This window comes from Leptinotarsa decemlineata, unplaced genomic scaffold (genome assembly GCF_025532065.1).
Source record: "Leptinotarsa decemlineata unplaced genomic scaffold, Ldec_3_MD MMD2_tig00026314_RagTag_RagTag, whole genome shotgun sequence".
Classification (NCBI taxonomy): domain Eukaryota; kingdom Metazoa; phylum Arthropoda; class Insecta; order Coleoptera; family Chrysomelidae; genus Leptinotarsa; species Leptinotarsa decemlineata.
The window spans coordinates 5,057,838-5,073,300 of NW_027412684.1; positions in this window are offsets into that span (position 1 = coordinate 5,057,838).

Genomic DNA, 15,463 nt, shown 5'->3' on the forward strand with positions numbered 1-15,463 from the left:
TCAAAAGACAAAGTCGATAATTCAGAAAGGTTAGGGATTTACGACATTCAACTGCTATGCAAACACTTAACACATCTAAAATATGTGAGACCAGAAAAATCAGCAGTAGCCCATCCTATTTTGCAACAGAACCATTTCATAGACTTTAGCTCATTGAGATTAGTTAGACAAGTTAACAATAACGGACATCTAGATGCCTATGAGAGTGTAGAAATAAGTTTGATATGTTTTTTTCGTTTACCAGCTATCGCACCCTCAGAACCCTCAGGGACTAACGAAGTCACCTTTTAACGTGTGATTCCTAACACGGGTTGGACAATAGCAAGTGAAAATCGAGCGTTCAGCCTGGGGCTTGAACCATCGATTCACATATCGGCCGATTGACTGAGTGAACAAAGCACCCACGACGAACCGCCCGGTCGGTAGCCGGGCGACGTGAATAACGATGCTGGACCAATACCTAGTAGTATACACAGTGGTATACACGTTGTGAAATGATTTTAGAACTAATAAGGTACCATTGTTAAATTAATTTAAGACACTCAAGACACCGCTACCTAGAAGAGGTATCTATGGTATAAATAAGGATAACATTGTAAGTATCTTTAGTTCAATCTTCCTTTCGAAGATGATCACTTGGTGATCGAAACACGTGTCGAGGTGTTTAAATGAAGGTTTGGTGTTGGGAAAAACTCCAGTAATATTCTGTAGTTAATGCGTTGGATACAACAGGAACAAGAACCAGAGCACCAGCTCGGGTATTGCGACCATTACCACATCGCCTTTGAAAATGTCGACCGCAGTAGTAGATGAAACGTGAGGCATAAAAACCTGCAGACCACGGCCAGAAAACCCGAAAAATAGCCTCCATACAGTTATCTCCGGCCGTGAAAGTTAACTTTCTTTGATTAACCACCTTCATGGTAAGATAGAAATTGATGAATACATTTTTTTTTGAGAAAAATTAAAATTTACTTTATTTTTTGAACAAACCTTGCAATTGATCGTGATATTTTGTAAACAATTACCTATTCAGAGACTTTTCCACTATACGGTTTTTGTGTACTATTCGCCCTAGAGTATTACTAAGTGAATTGGAAAAAAAACTTAACTGCAACCATGTACTGTACAGTTCGTGCGATTTAGGTATAAAAGTTCGACTAAAAACTGATCTCTCTGAACTCTAGAAAAAACTAAATGACACTTGGCTAATGCAGAACATACAATATATACAGATCAGTAAAAAATATTGTGAATTGACTTTGGTTAATTGACATGAATTTCAGATTATCTTCCAGGGTTCTCTTCGAAATAAATATTTCATTATTTTAGATTCCGAAAAGTCTTATTCAGGAAATGATTTACTTCTGATGACTGTTGTGTCAAAAAAGTTGGATGCAATTTAATTCATTTTCTTTTCTTTATGATCTGGTGATGATGAAACAAGTGAAAAAAAATCAATTTTCAATTTTTGGCATGTCATCGCTCTGGGGCTAAATTACACCTTTTCCGTCCCTGCATTCAACCTCGGTCCTTTGCCAGACGTGTCAAATGAGGAAGCAATCCGATTCAAATTTGCATTAACCCCACAGCAATTGCACTTACCTTATGCTAATTCCCATTATTTTATGCATATTATGCAATTACTCGGTTTGTCGGGGACTTATTTTCATATAAACCATTTGTACGGTTGCTAATTGCAGAGCTGTTATTATCTCAAATCGATTTTCTTTTAATTACTCTACACTGAATATAGACTATGTATCGAGTTAGAACCTACTCAAACTTGAGAATTTTTTCTACATCACATCTATCGACTGGTTCTCAATAGATATAGTAAATTGTTTTTTTCATGAATTCATTTGATCTTTTCATTATATAGGTCGCTTTGCAGCTCATACCAATATTGCTATTTCGTAAACGGTAGGTCAGGTTGATTAAGAGGATCAAGAGTTGCTTTCTGGAGAACGCAACAAATCATTATTCGCTAATTGAAATAATTTCACAGGGTGTTTGGAGTATTTGAGTATTGAAACTTGTCGATTTTTGTTGTAGCACTTCTATTTCACAGTATCACTATCAATGATGTGACGTTTCGTTCACTGAAATTCATCGTCAATATACATTTTATTAAGTTTTTTGTTTTTTAAAATCTCCGTAATCATTTTAATTACAAGTTCATCAATCCATAAATCAATTACAATTTCATGAAAATAACCTGAACTATTCTGAATTTTTTTCATTACTAAACCAAATTACAAAATAGCAAAATAGAGTATTTCTGCTAAAGATGTATCAAAAAAAGGGAACCAATAAACTATGTATTATCAATACCAAATCATAAATAATGTCCAAACGTCTATCAAAAATTTGCTGTTCGAATAAAATAAAATTTCCTGACCATATATTTCTGTTGAAAAATGGGCATTTCAGTAAGATTTCGCCAATAAGAATAACGTTACAAGAAGTATGGAAATATCATAAGATAATATCAATGAAAACATTGAAGTTCTGAAATGAATGACTTTTCGCGAGATAATCCAAGAAAAAACGGTTTCTCTCGTTGAAAAAATTCTCCTAGTTTGTGTATAGTTTTTCAGTGATTGTAGCAATATTGCATACCTGATATTAGGAATATATATGATTGTAGGCTATCACGGCTGGCATCAATGTTTTGGTTGGTTTCCAGGTTTTCGCCATGATATTCTTTGGTTATAATATCCAAACGTTTCAACAGTGAACCAACCAAAATATACCTAATATTAGTTTATATTACTCATAGTAGAGTGCAACAGACTGTTGGTTGACACTGGAAGTCACAGCATTCTGGAAATGACCTCTGACTTTATGCCTCCAACTGTCAACTACGAACTGTCTTATAAATTACTGTTCCCGAGTAAAGAGGACTGGATCCTCCGGATAGTTGTTGGTTCACAGATGGATTAAAAATACCTTTCGAGTCTGGTGCAGGTGTTTTCAATCGCAGACCCAGGACAGAATTATCTACCTGTCTAGGAACTTATGCGACTGTATTTCAAGCGGAAATTTACGCTATTGATTTGTGTGCGGAAAGATTGGATAGATCCAACCTCACTCACAAGTAAATAAAAATATTCTCGGACTGTCAAGCGGCGTTGGAATCTCCTGGGTCCTACCGAGCAATTTCTAAATTGCCAAAATCGACTGTCCTCGATAGAAAGACTAAACAGATTGTCTCTGGTCCGGGTTCTTGGCCATACTGGCCTGGAAGACAATTAAACTGCTGACTCCCGTGTAAAGGAGGGTGCTGCAAGCAGCTTCATCGGACCAGAACCTGTCATTGGCATCGCTTTAGGCTTTGCCAAACAATGATTGAACACCTGGATGGCAAGAAGATTTATGGACTTCTGTCAGAACCTTCCAGGATTGGCTTACTTCAAGGCGTTTATTCACCTATCGGAGCTTGATATCAAACAGTTGTTGGACTACAATAGGGATGAACTTCAATGTCTAACAGGCCTTCTTACAGGTCACTTCCATTTGAATCATCATATGCAGATACTCGGACTGTCTTAAGACAGTGTGTGTAGCCTTTGTTTAGAAAATGATGAAACAGCAGAACACATACTTTGTGCCTGCCCCGCTGCGGACCGAATCAGGTTTTTAGAGTTCGGCAGAGCTGTACTCTCACCATCTGATCTGAAATACCACTCACCATACAAACTATTCGGCTTCGTTGAGAAGCTGGGTTTATTTGGTCGTATGTGAATTGGTGTGAACCACAATAAACCCTTGCGGGTTGCGTTGGAGGGTTGAATAAACCCACTCACTTTGGACCTAACCTATCCTAAGTCATAGCATCACTTTTGTATGATTTATCTGAATGCACCCTACATTTCTGCAAGTCTAATAATATCATCATCGATTTCAATGTAACCTATCTTTCATATTACGTTTTCAATACAGAATTCAATCTGAAAACAAGATTCAACTATTTCAACTAAATGACGTTAGGAATCATAGTAACAAAATAACTAGATTCAAAAATATCATCAAATGAGACTGTTTGCGAAATCAGTACATGAGAATGAAGATCTGGTAGCTAGTGGTAGCTAGGTCAATAGCTGTTGATCAAAATTTTACAAAATCAACAATTTCATCACAAAGACACAAGCGGATGGCTCAATTGCAACAACAGCTACAGGAAAATAAATTCTACTAGCCGAACAGTTTACATCGGACTCTTTAGTCCTACAGTAGAATTCACAATGTCGGAAATTACTTTTCGAAAACGTCTAGTCAGGCGAATTTTCAAACAGCCTAATATCAATAAGGCGCCTGGTGGTGATGAAGTGCCTTTCACCGTACTTCGAAAGTGCGCCAATGAACTCGCATCGGTATTTTGCAGCCTTTTCAACCTGTCTTACAAGAAAGGGGTTTTTCCTTCTAGTTGGAAGATTGTTCGCATTCAACCTATTCCCAAAAAGGACAAGAAGAATCTTGCAATCAACTATAGACCAGTCGCTTTGCTGTCAGTGATAATGAAAATCATGGAGAAAACGGTTAACCACCATATCCTTGAATTTTTTGAAGGCTTCGGCATCTTGAGCGATCATCAATATGACTTTCGAAAGCAAAGATCAACAGGCAACCTTCTATCGTATGTCACCTATATTTGGAATAACGCAATCGAGAAATATGGAGAATGAAGAGCTGTTTGCTGATCAAACTTCGATGCTGTGGCTTGTCGGATTATTTTGGTGTTTGGCTCTCCAGCTCCCTGAAAGAACGTTCCCTGCAGGTGGTTGTCGACGCATATCTCTAGGATAGCTTCACCATCAACGCTGGTGTTCCCCAGGGATCCATATTATCTCCAACATTCTTTTATTGTATATCAATAACTCATTGGAACAAACCAAGAGTCCCAAAAATCCAATATATTGCTTTGCTGACGACAGCACACTCGTCTGGTCATTTCATTTGGATTCCACGACATCAACTGCGGATACACATCTTCACCGGCAACAGGAGGTTGCATATCTTAATAAGGATCTAGAGGTGATTTCAAATTGGTGTGAAAGTAACCAGGTTCAATTCATTGCCACGAAAACCGAGACATCGGTTTTCTCAAAAAAGATAAAGGTCTCCGAACCGGATATAGATAATAATGTTAAAATGGACACAATCATGTCGCTGGAATTGCAAAGGCTGCTTCTCAAAAGCTTGGAACACTGTTTCAAACCTGAAAAATTGTACACACCTCAGCAACTTTTGATGCTTTATAAAGCTCAGATCAGACCTTTCGTGGAGTATTGTTCTCATGTATGCAGCTCCGCTCCTAATCATACTCTGAAGCTGCTGGATTGCATCTAGAAAAGAGTCATCCACCTGATTGGAGACACGAAAATAACTTGCCACCTTGATAGTCTGGAACATCGAAGAGAGGTTGAAGATTTGTCTCTCTTTTATAAATAATTTCACGGGAGATGTTCAAGTGACTTTGCACATTCGATTGCACCAGTATCGGTACATATCAGAAATACGCGACATACTGTGGATGTTGATCGTTTTGAGGTTCACCTCAGTACACCTCAAACTTCACTGTTTGAAAATTCTTCCATTTGGAGAACTGCGTTTTTGTGGAATAACTTCCTGAGAACAGTTTTCCAAATGAATTGAATCTCCAGCGATTCAAATCCAACGTGCACAGGCACAGAGATTTTCTGTAGTGCTTGTGTTTTATCCTCAAAAAAAATCTATCTTCGTTGAGCAGTTGAGACGGTGGAGGACTATTCACGACCGCGCTCTATACCTAACTCAACTAACTCTATACCTAACAGTTCATTTCATTCATCCAGAGGTTAAATTCCTCTAACTCTTCCTACAAAGTGACAGTTTTTCAAACTTTTTCTATTTCTGACTAGATAGGTTAACGACGGATATCAACCATTATACCCCGCATATTTATATTGGAAAATATTGCGATACTGGCATGTGTTTCGATCGAAGAAATGCGGAATGTCGGATCAAAATCAATCGATGAAGAGTATTTGTACGCGAACACAAATACTTAAGATCAGCGAATAGCGAACTCATACCGAGTACATCTGCTAAATGAGCCGCTGATATGGGATTATAACCACGTACACAAATATAATCGCGTTTCTAAGATACATTTATAAATACGATCCAGATTCCAACCGAGCATTGTTCGATCTGACAGCAATAATTATTGATCAATTATAGGAAAAGAAACATCGCAAACATCCAGTCGTTTCAAACGCCACGTCTCTATCCAGTAACATTCCTTCATTTCTTCTGAATTCTCATTACAATCACAAATCTCTCTTGCTTTTTCAAGTGTTACTTCGACATAATTATACCCAACAAATTCGTATTATTTATTGTAATTTATGTAATTTTCACTAATTTAAGGACCGTATGCGAATCTGTTTGGTTACCTATTGGGTTCGGTCATTAATTATTGATAAGTGCCGATGAGAATGTCAGATTTTTGTTACTGATGCTGCCTTTAATATGTCAATTGCGGTTTCTATATGGGCGTTCGCCTAATTTTTTGCTGATTTAAGAGCGGTTACTCTGCTTAGGCTCATTTCACTTACAATGTATATCGTACAAGTTCCGAGTACGCAATGAGTACATTGAAAGCTATAGTGCCATAAAAGCGGATTCACTTCTTATTCAATGAACTTTTATATGAACTTCCAATACTATCGAAATGTTAACATTCGCCCATTATGTATTGAATACTTTGAATACCTCTGAGAAAGTTGTTCTACACTGAAATACGTTTGTGATTTTGCAAACTGTTCAGTGAACATTCGTAACATTTTCCTTCAGCAGTATTTTTTCATTAGTAGTAATATTTTTCATTTCCATCAATTGATGATTTTTATATAGGAGACCAACAGACGTATTTTTGGATTATTTCTTCTTGGCCAAATAACTACTGGATGGGCTGGATTTCTTTCATGAAGGTTTTCTGGTAGGAACTGAAATGAAACTATCAGTTCATCAAATTTCTGACAAAAAAAATATCCAGGAAAATTGACGAAGCATTGATGTCCATTATGATCTGAATACACAATGTTTTATTAGGAGATATAACTGGTCTTAAAGTTTTCTAAACTCTCAATATTATACACATCAACAAATGTATTTGTAAGGAATTCAAACATGTTTTTTCAAGCAATGCAGTTACTGTTTCACAAAATTCCATTACTGAACGAGAGAAATAATCTATGTGAAAAATAAGCCACTATAATGTTGGAATCTAGAGCTACATCTAGCTCGTAAGACTACTAAATGGCATCTTCGAGTTTTGACACAAAAGAGAGGAAATTCATCTTTTGGTGTGAAAGCATTTTTTCCAAAATTTTTCAACAATTCCAACATTTTCTGGATATCATTCATTCTAAACCGTATTTGATGGAAACGGTCGATACGTGATGAAAATCCATAACGTGTAGGGTTTTTCCTACAACTAATTAGTTTAGAAACATTTCATTTCTTTATTGATTTTCGTTTTTGTTGTTAAGAAATTAACTTTTCATAACTCTATTATCGACCAGTCGTACAAAATATCCATCTACTGGGGTTTCTATGTTAATTCTTTTCTTCTTATTTTTACTCAGTATGTTTGTATTTTTTCATGGCAAATCATTGAAATACTCTATTCTCTCCAACCCAACGGTTATTGCGAGAAAACATATGGATTTCTAGAATGAATCCACTTGGAATGTTTCATTGTTTACACTTTAATGGATTAAGACGAAGGTCCAAGTGGTCGACCTTTCTTGAATATATTTATGACCCTGACCATATTGTCAGTGATTATTTCGAAAGTGACTTGAGAAACATTTTCAGCAGGGGCATTCATTCATTCTGTTCTGAGATTTCGGCCGGGAACTGACCCCAATTCTGACTCTCCTCGCCACCAGGTTATACTATTTGTAAACGCTGTGTCCGCCTGATTAATAATTCTCCTATCTCCAGGCCCGACAAACGTATTCAAAAAACAATTTATTGTGAGATTTTCACTACATAGTTTTACAAAAACGCAATACGTATTTCGCTGTATAATAGCTCCTTCAACAGTAAGGGGATTTATTTGATTATATTTGGTCATTCAGTAAGTTACCCGAATTCTCGAATCTATTCATTTCTAAACATTTAAAAAAATTGAGTTTCAAACATTTCTCTTCTAATTGCTTCTAAATAGAATAGAATAAAATTTATTGTTTCATTCAAATACATAGATATAATATATGAGCACAGATAATATAGCGCACCAAAATTATAGTACGTTATGATATTTTTGAATAATGATATATGTGATATAGTTTAATTTACATATATAAATATGCTTTTTGTGTACAGTAAATACAACGCACCACGATGTGTGTAATATTACAATCTGAGCAAACAAATATAACAAAACAATAATACAAATTACTACAGAGCAAGCTCGTGTGTAGCAAACAGTAATAGCGTAATTTTAAATGTGTCTCTAGTGCAACGTTTGTAAGTGTTATGTGTCGCGTAATACAGGACTATGAACTCAGACATAATTATTTGCAACAGAATTTAAGAAAAAAAAATGAGTAAAAAAAGGCTGAAAAAAAAGATGTGGGGTAGAGATGTGTCGGTAGACAGTAGTTGAATATAAAGTGTGTGAGTTTGAAAATGTGAATACAACTTTTTATTGTATTGGATGATATAACAATTGCAACAACTGGTTGGAATTCTCAACGATCCACAGTGTTATTTTTGATTTGAAGGAATTGAGAAACTTAATATCCCTAATTGATTTATCTACAATATTGTACAATTTTTTACTGAGATAATTAAAACTGTATCTCGTCAACTTATAGTTAAAGGATGGAACTTGTATATTTCTATTAGACACAGCTCTACTTGTGAAACTATCATAAGATAATGCATTAGACGGACTTCGAGTTTTGTGGGTAAATATCAATAAGTTCTTGAGGTACAGTTCTTTGACTGTTAGGACTCTGAATTCTTTGAAAAGAATATTAGATGGATACCTTCTAGGTTTCCGAAGGCAGATCTTGATAATGTATTTCTGTGCTGTAACCAATGGTTCCATAATTGTTTTATATGCCGATCCCCATGCTATTATGCAGTACTGCAGTAAGCTCTGTGTGATAGCATAGTACACTGTTTTAAGAGTTACAGAATTCGGTATATTCCTCAGTAAATGAAATTAATAGATGGTTTTTCTTATTTTTGAGACCAGATTAGATATATGCACTTTCCAGGTTAGTTTATGGTCAATTATTATTCCCAGATACTTGGAGTTCTCGACACAGCTGATATTATGTTTGTTGATATTAATGTTTTGTAGGTTATTATTACTATTGTTTTTGAAAGGAATTGCTACTGTTTTGACAATATTCAAAGTAAGCAAATTATTATGTAACACTTCATATTCATTATTGAACTCATGTCCTTCAGCTAAAATATGGTTTGCGAATGTGGAATTGGTCTTTTCATTCAAAAAACTACCTCGAAGCTCTAAATTTCTTTGAGAAAAAGTCCTCCCTGTTCGGCCAATATTAATTTTTGGACAAGAGCCAAAAGTCTACTCATATACTCTTGATCTATCTGACACTGTAGCTTTGTCTTTATTATTTTTAATGAATTTACTCAAACTACTATTCATTATTTAAGCCACGTACAAGCATTTCCTTTTCAATTAACGAGCAATATTATATGGTGGGTTCACCAAAATATGACAATGTCCTATAGCTATCGTTTCTCGAATTTGGATAGACCTGGTCCCTGGCTTGTTTAAGTAGTTTTTTGGAAAGAAATGAGTCGATATTATCTACCTTGTAATCGTTGCTGTACACAATTTGTTTGATGAAACTCAGCTCTCTCTGGAAATTACTTTCCGGCAGTGGAATATTCAATATCCTCTGAAGCACACTATTGAATGCAGCTCTTTTATGCTGGTAAGGGTGTGTGGAAAAATTATGTATGACAATGTCTGTATAAGATAGTTAATGGAAAATTACAAAATCATGTTCATTAATGATTTTGGTAATACTCAAGTCAAGGTAATTTATTGAATTATTTACCTCCCTTTCTTCCTTCACTTCCTTGGTCATTTTTTTAGAAGCTGCTTTTTGAAAACCATAGTTCGTCGACCAGTCCGAAATATTGCATGACCTGGGAACCATACATCTTCTTTTCTTCACTTGACAGTTGAAAAAAATCTGTTTTTCCGTTAATCAGCTGCCGCCCCCATACGAACGACAACTCTCAGAAGTTCAGAAACTTGTGCGAGCTAAGGACTAACGAGGTCTTACCTTTTAACGTGTGATTCCTAACACGGTTGCAGAATCATTCCAGCTTCAACCAGATGAATTCTCTAGAGAAAAATATCTGGTTGAGGCGGGAATCGAACGAATTGTTATTTTTTTAAGGACAAAACACAAGCACTACAAAAAAACTTTAAGGTGCTCTCAGAGGGGAGAAAACCGATGCCTGGGTTTTTGTGGCATTGAATTGAACCTGGTTACGTTCACCCCAATTCGAAATTACCTCTGGAATCCTCATTAAGATATGCAACCTCTTGCTGGCGGTGAAGGTGTACCTTCGTAGCCGATGTCCTGGAATCCATATGGAATGACAAGACAAGAGTGCTGTTGTCAGCAAAGCAATATATTGGATTCTTGGTTTTTCCAGTAAGTCGTTGACGTACAATAAAAAGAGAGTTGGAGATAATATGGATCCCTGGGGAACACCAGCGTTGAAAGTATTCGAAAGATAACCAACGACGACCACTTGCACGAAACGTTCTCTCAGTAAACTGAAGAGCCATACACATAAATGATTCAACAAGCCATAGCATCGGAGTTTGGCCAGCAAACCCTCATGCCACACACGATCAAATGCCTTAGGAATATTAAGCGCAACAGGTCTTGATTCTCCATGTTTCTCGATAGCGTTATTCCAAATATGGGTGACATACGATAGAAGGTCGCCTCTTGATCTTTGATATTGATGATCTTGAAACCTTCTAAATATTTGAGGATACGGTGGTTTACTACTTTCTCTATGATTTTTGATATCACTGATAGCAAAGCGACTGATCTATAGTTATTTGGAAGGTTTTTGGGGGGAATAGGCTGAACGCGAGCAATCTTACAACAAAAAGGAAAAACCCCTTTCTTCGGATTTGTCGAGGGAGGACAAATTTGCGGCTACAAATATGCTTGCCATTCCAATCTTGTTATACTCTTGTAGAGTAGTGAAGTGATCTCAGAAGAGGCTCTACTAATTCAATATGAAGACCAGACCACCATAGGGGTTGGCATCCTCAGTCGCTCATAGCAATATAATATATTTTTCGACATTCAACAAATTATCAAAAGTTTGATCCCCCTGCTCTGCCTAGTCCTTTACTATGAAGTTTTCATGATTCCAATTTTTTTATATTTTTCTTAGTACCTATACCTATCTAATAAAAAAAAAAACTCCAGAAGTTATAAATGAAGACGTCACAATTGATCAAGGAGAATTTTTCAATGAGTATAGGAACCAGCAAATACATTCAAGTAATGCAGACATAAAAATACCCTGTTTTTTTAATTACACCAATGAAAATTATGGATGACTTTTGCTTCACACACAGTAGGTCTCCTCAAAAACACATATTTCATTGTTAACGCCCCAACATAAAATCGCTCAATATATGTTCATTGTAGATTTATGTGCGATTCTTCCATGTGTCACACTGACCTGACATGATTCACGATATGTTTTTAAGGTCCAATAAAAATATCAATTAACAAAACTTGTGTAACTCTCCTACATTTATGAGACTCAATAAAATGAGTAAAATGTTGTAGCATTGTTGCCGTCACAAAAGAGATTTATCAGAAACCATAAAAAGAGTTTTATGTGGTTCCATGCCCACACTCACTACTTCTGGTAACAATGAATTTCGGTTTAACACATTGTCTGATGCACTTAAGTTTCGAATTAACGGCTTTCAATGACATAATTTCCACTCAATTATCGTAGGAGAAACTGTGTGTACTTAATTTATGTAACAAAAAGGATGTTAGTGACCAGGACACATTGGAAAACTATCATTTCGTGGAAATTCATTCGAGTGTTCAATCAATTCACTTCTTGAAACTCATTACAAACATGGAAATCTTGAGAAAAATCAGAGAAACTCTTTCACAGTGATTAAAAAAAATAATAAGGGGTGTTTTTTTACTCAGGTATAGAATTTCAAGTTGGCAACACTGTTTCAACTAACGATCATTTTGTCAGCTGTCAACACTTCTAAATTGTGCATATTTATTTTGAATAGCATGGTTCTTTTCATAATACGTGTCGCGCAGTACGTTTATTTTACAGTCAACATAATCGTCCATCAGAGCAATTAATTCGATCAACTATGAAACGTTTTCGCACCACGTTCACTCTCAATAGTCTAAATGATAATACGCATTCACAGAGACGTCGTACAGGGAGTACAGAAGAAGTAAATGTAGAGCGTAGCATAGAGGAAGACCCGAATCCGTCAAAAACGATGCTGGTCAGAACGTTACAGTCAATGATGACCGCTATAGAGCCATGATTATTGACTTTTTCATTCATCAATTCAACAATCATGATGTGCTGGAGCTGTGGTTTAAACGAAACAGCGCAACATATCACACAGCTCGTATCACAATTAAATTAGAAGATGAAATGACTAAACTCTTTGAATGCTTCGCGGATAAAATACTATCGAATAATCAAGAAAAATTTCTCGAAAAAGAATAATAACTTATGATACATTATTGAAAAGGTAAAATCTGGTTATATTCAAAGCAGAAAGAATCCAATGTAGCGCCCATAAGAAAAAATAAAGTTGATAATGGTGCCGGAAGAGGAAACGTCGGATAGCAAATCTGAAAACATATCTATGTAGCAGGGAAAAAGTGGCAATGTGGAAGTGCAATTCCTCTTTGAATCCATCGAAAATTAAAGCCAGAAAAAAATAAAAATCATTTTTCGAAATTTCTGTTTCTTCCGAATATACTCGGAATTTCGGAACTTTCTCAACGGTATATTGTTAGTCAGGTGAAAGCACAACTTTGCTCCAATTCATCCATCTTCGTATCTCTCATAGTTTCCGAGATCCTAATGGTGAGGATTGAAGTTGAAACACCCTGTAGATTTCTCAAATATGTTTCAGTTCCATCATTATTTTATCCATCAAAAACAACTTCTGGAATTGCTACTACATGAACATTCAATATATTGTGTTCATACTAATTAAAAATATTAATAAATATTTTTAAAAAAGGTACTCAAAATCCAATTTTTCAATATTAAAATGCATACCTATGGTTTGAATAATATTATTTTCCCTGATTCAGAATGTTTCTGATTCCAAATTGTTAAAAAATTGAAAAAACCCTGTTCATTGAAGCTGTTCATTAGGACTTTCGTGGGAACGATTTCGTTGATTCAACTATTTCAATAGTTTAGATTCGTCCAAAAAAAATTAAACAAATTACGCACCTATATTTTTAAATTAATTGAATCTTCATAAAAAATAACATCCAGTAGAGAAGATGTAGGCGTATCCATTTTTTTGGGCCACACACACATTTGTTTATTAATAATTGCGAGCACTATTCAACGTTAATGCGTTATTTGGTAATTAAATCCTCGGTGTCTGTGAGCAGGAGCGCCATCTATTATATCACCTCTGAGGTGACATTTTTAATTAATGTGAAATCCCACGGTTTCCGTGATTTATAACGGTTTGGCCTGAGGAAGATAATCGAGTAAGTAGAAGTATAAATCGTGTAAAAGATATTGAAATAATCGTGAATCAATTATATGAAACGTTTGAAACCGTTCAACCGCTCGAGGTGACGTAAAAATTGAAAATTAACAATCGATGTGCTTTGTGTGAAGAAAATCAAGAAGAGTGATTATTAACATTAGCAATTAGCGTAAAATACTCATTCTGGTATAGGTCGCTAAGTTAAAAGAATCTTTCTTCATCTCTGAAAATTGTAGTAGACAAGGCACAGAAATGTGATAGAACTGACCGATACTTGATGAGAAACGACTATAACGTATTCATAAAACACACTCTTATGTGAGATTTCCAATTGACAGTTTATAAAACCGCGACACGTGTTTCGCTATACGATAGTATCTTCAGGCGTCACAATTCTGTTTCTACAAATTCTGTGTCGTGCTTTCATAATAATTCAAAATATCAGGACTATCACTAACTGTCAAATTTCTATATGATACATGTATCACCTTAACTATTTACCTATCTAGGAACCACTCATAAACTGGAGAATAATTGATACAATTTTTACCTGAGATATCATCGCACCTACTTTCAAGATTTGTCCTAATTACCAATTTCCTTGTTGCAAACTAAATTTATTGAATAGTAACAATTCGAATCTATTTGATCATTAGGCAATAATCCCGAATTTTCACACCTAATCATTTCTAAGCATTCAATAAGGTTAAGTTTAGAACTTTTCTTTTCACAATGCAATACGTCATAATCGACAAAACTAATTCTATGCTCTTTTATTCTTTCAATAAAAGTTCTCCCAGTTTGTCTGATATAAAAGTTTGGACAAGAACCACAAGTCAACTTGTATACCCATGATCTATCCGACACTGGAGTCTAATCTTCATTGTTTTTAATGATTCTCAAATAATTATTCGTTCTATAGGTTACGTCCAATTTTTCGCTTTTTGAAAAACGAGAGATATTATTAGTAGGATCAACAAAGTGAGTTCGAGTTACATAATGTTCAGTATCATTCTTGTATAGCGTATATCAAAACACCTGTCGCGGTTATGTAAACTTTCAGGTGAAAATCTTGTATTGAAGTTTTTTGAATACGTCTGTATTCAAGTAATATTTCATTGTGAGATCTTCAGTAGACAGTTAACAAAACCACAACACGTGTTTCACTATACGATTGTGTACGGAAACGTTCGATGAAGTTACTGTACAGCAGAACACGTGTTGCGGTTTAGAAAACTGACTAGATGAAATCCCACAATGAAGTATTACTTGAATAAGTAGTGAAACACGTGTCACTGTTTTGTATACTGTCAAGTGAGCATCTTCAATGAGATTTATGAGATCACTAAAACTCCTATTCTCAAAGAAGACATTTATTACTCAGATACAAAATTGTTATTTTTGTATTGAGTGTGTGAAATGAGTGTTTTTTTAATGGCACATGAGAGTGTAAATTTTTACATGAAATACAAATGAACATTTTTGTACAACTGTGAATATGAATTCACATTGTTTGAAATATATCAAAAATAAATTCTTCTAATACATCTTGACATGGTTTTTTGTCCTGATAATGTTCTACATTTTATCCGAAGGTTCGTAGTCCTCTGTAACTGCAACATAGTCTGGCGAAAAAAA